The sequence below is a fragment of the Rhinolophus ferrumequinum genome, chromosome 19 (genome assembly GCF_004115265.2).
Source record: "Rhinolophus ferrumequinum isolate MPI-CBG mRhiFer1 chromosome 19, mRhiFer1_v1.p, whole genome shotgun sequence".
NCBI classification, from domain to species: Eukaryota; Metazoa; Chordata; class Mammalia; order Chiroptera; family Rhinolophidae; genus Rhinolophus; species Rhinolophus ferrumequinum.
Window position 1 is genome coordinate 16,063,559 of NC_046302.1, and position 3,073 is coordinate 16,066,631.

Genomic DNA, 3,073 nt, shown 5'->3' on the forward strand with positions numbered 1-3,073 from the left:
TAATTAGAGATGCATTCATTTCAAAGGAAATCTCATGCAATACTTTAAAAACGTGGACATAATATCTACAGAACTTATGAGGGAAATTCTAGAAGGTGAAAGTGGAAAATTAGCAAAAGTAAGTGACAGGGAATCCAGAAAAGAAGAAATAAGAGATTATGAACACTCTAATCATCAAACATTGGGGGGAAATTGGACATCATGATTTTGTTGTTATAAAAATATTTGGGGGCCGGCCCGGTGGCTCAGGCAGTTAGAGCTCCGCGCTCCTAACTCCGAAGGCTGCCGGTTCGATTCCCACATGGGCCAATGGGCTCTCAACCACAAGGTTGCCAGTTCAACTCCTCAAGTCCCACAAGGGATGGTGGGCTCCACCCCCTGCAACTAAGATTGAACACGGCACCTTGAGCTGAGCTGCCACTGAGCTCCTGGATGGCTCAGTTGGTTGGAGCGCGTCCTCTCAACCACAGGGTTGCCGGTTGGACTCCCACCAAGGGATGGTGGGCTGCGCCCCCTGCAACTAGCAATGGCAACTGGACCTGGAGCTGAGCTGCGCCCTCCACAACTAAGATTGAAAGGACAACAACTTGACTTGGAAAAAAAGTCCTGGAAGTACACACTGTTCCACAATCAAGTTCCGTTCCCCTTCCCCAATAAAAATCTTTAGAAAAAAAAAAAATTTGGCCATCATTTTGTTCAATTACTAACTGAGATGACTGTATATGTATTGCTACTCCATGACATGACAGAAAAGAAAAAAATTCTGCTGCCTAATTCGGGACAAGAAAATTACGCAAATATGATTAAGGACAGAAATTTGAGCAAAAAATGAACATTGAGTTTGTGCACCCTCAAGAAGATACCATGATCTAATCAATACATTGTCCAGTAAAATGACACGATTCCCAGGTAGTAATATCTTTCCATAAGAGAAGAATTCCCCTGCTTGCCATCCATGTGATTCTCAAACTTCCTGGAGAATTCCAAGATGTCCAGCCCAGATTCAGGAGCTCCAAGCAGAAAAGGGGCAGAATGTACTATGCTGCAGACAAGTCAGAGACAAAGACCAAGAAGATCAAGCAAGGCCAAGAGAAGAAAATAGTGTAGTCAACCCAAAGACCAAACATTTGGAGGGTACAATCAAGATTCCAGGATAAGATATCAGATGGCAAAGAATAGTGACCCAAGCACAGGAAGTCCTTCATGTGGTATGTAAGATCCTTTATAACCTGATCCTTATTTGCCTTTCCATCCTCAAACCTCAGCAGTACTCATGTTGTCACAGTTCTATGCATCTGCTTGGCATTCTCTTTCTTAACTATCCACCCAGAAATTTTAACTCTCCTTCAAGACAGAATTCAAAATCACCCCCACAAATAAATTAGCTTTGAATGTTCTCAGAAGATTTGAGGACACTATCCTAATGTTTCCGATGCACTTTATGCATATCACCATTATAACATGTATTATATTACATTTTAATTGCTTATGCGAAAGTGATCCCATTAACTAAAATTTCCCTGAGAACAGGCACTGTGTCTTAATCATTGATTTTCCAAAAATACTTAGCACACAATGCCTGATACACCACAAGCTCTCAAATATTTGAATAAATGAACACCTCCATAGTAACACTAATGTTCTAAAGTAGTCATTTATATTCTACCTTTTACTTAAGAATAGGAGGTATCATATTCATTCTTTTCCTCTAGTACTTAACTCAAGTTCTGGCAAAGAACATGTGCCGAATAAATATTTAACAAATTAATAAATGAGTGAAAGCTCTTCACTTTCAACTGTTAACCAGTTTAAGAAGAATTAGACAGCTAAGAGTCCCAAAATGTGCTTTGAATATTGGAGTAATAATGGCAGTATAAGAGACATAGCAACTTACTAGCCGTGTCTCCTCAAATGATTTTATCTGTCTATGCCTCAGTTTAATTAGCTATAAACCATTGTTATTAATAATAATAGCACTGCTGCGAAGATTAGACGAGTATCTAATACATATGAAGCACTATTTCAGTATTTGTTGCTGCTGCTGTTGTTATTGTTAGAGTTCTCAGCTAGCAAGGAAAATTTTTAAATGAGAGGAAGTGAGTGACTATCCAGCAAGAAGAATTAATATTTCTTCTCCTTATAAAGCAGAACAGAATTGACCAACAGAACAAGGAAGCAATCAGAAATCCCAACCATAAAACTTACTAGCCATTTGACTTTGCTCAAATCACTTCCCATTCTGTACCCCAGTATCACCGTTATCCATTCAATAGACATTTACTGAGCAACTGCTATGCAAGATTCTAAGGGTAAACAGCACAGACATAAAGGTTACAAACTAGTAAACCCAGTTCCTTCCGCTCTAAAATGAGAGTGTTGGTTCAGAGATTTGAAATAAGAGTGCTGTCTCCCCAGGAGTTTTTCAGACTTCTAAAACCATGCCCACTCCTCTCCTCTGTTGGGACCTGCTATATTGAACCACTGTTATTGAGGTGACTGTGGTATAGCCTCCAAATATGCTCTGATAGGAAAGGTAGAGAATTGTTTGAATAGATGTTCTGTGTGATATGTCCAACAATTTCAGTATCATGAGTAAACTACACCATAATGTCATTATTCTAAGAAGACATTATTGCCCTGAAACCACCGCCTTCACACACAACTACCAACTCACAAATACATGCCATTAATATAAAATGATGGAACTGATAAAACAGATAGAATACTAAAGATCTATCTTTTCAGCCAGCAAAACAATTCACAGTTTTGTGAGTGGATGAGTTTTCCACTCTTCAGAGATACATATGTAAAAATCAAAATAAATCACAAAGAAAAGTAATGGTCAATAGTGTAGAAGAATGAGATATACGAATACAACAATAGAGCAAGCCTATGAAAATGCAGTAAAGGTTTAAGTGGAGAAAAAGATGTTTGGGAACCAGGACCCTATTAGTAAGTTTTATATTAAGAAAAGCCAGAACTGTATTCAGTACAGAGACTGGGCAAAAATTTGTTCAGCTAATTAATGCTGATCAAAATAATCCCACTAGTGTGGGGGCTGGGTATTAGAAAC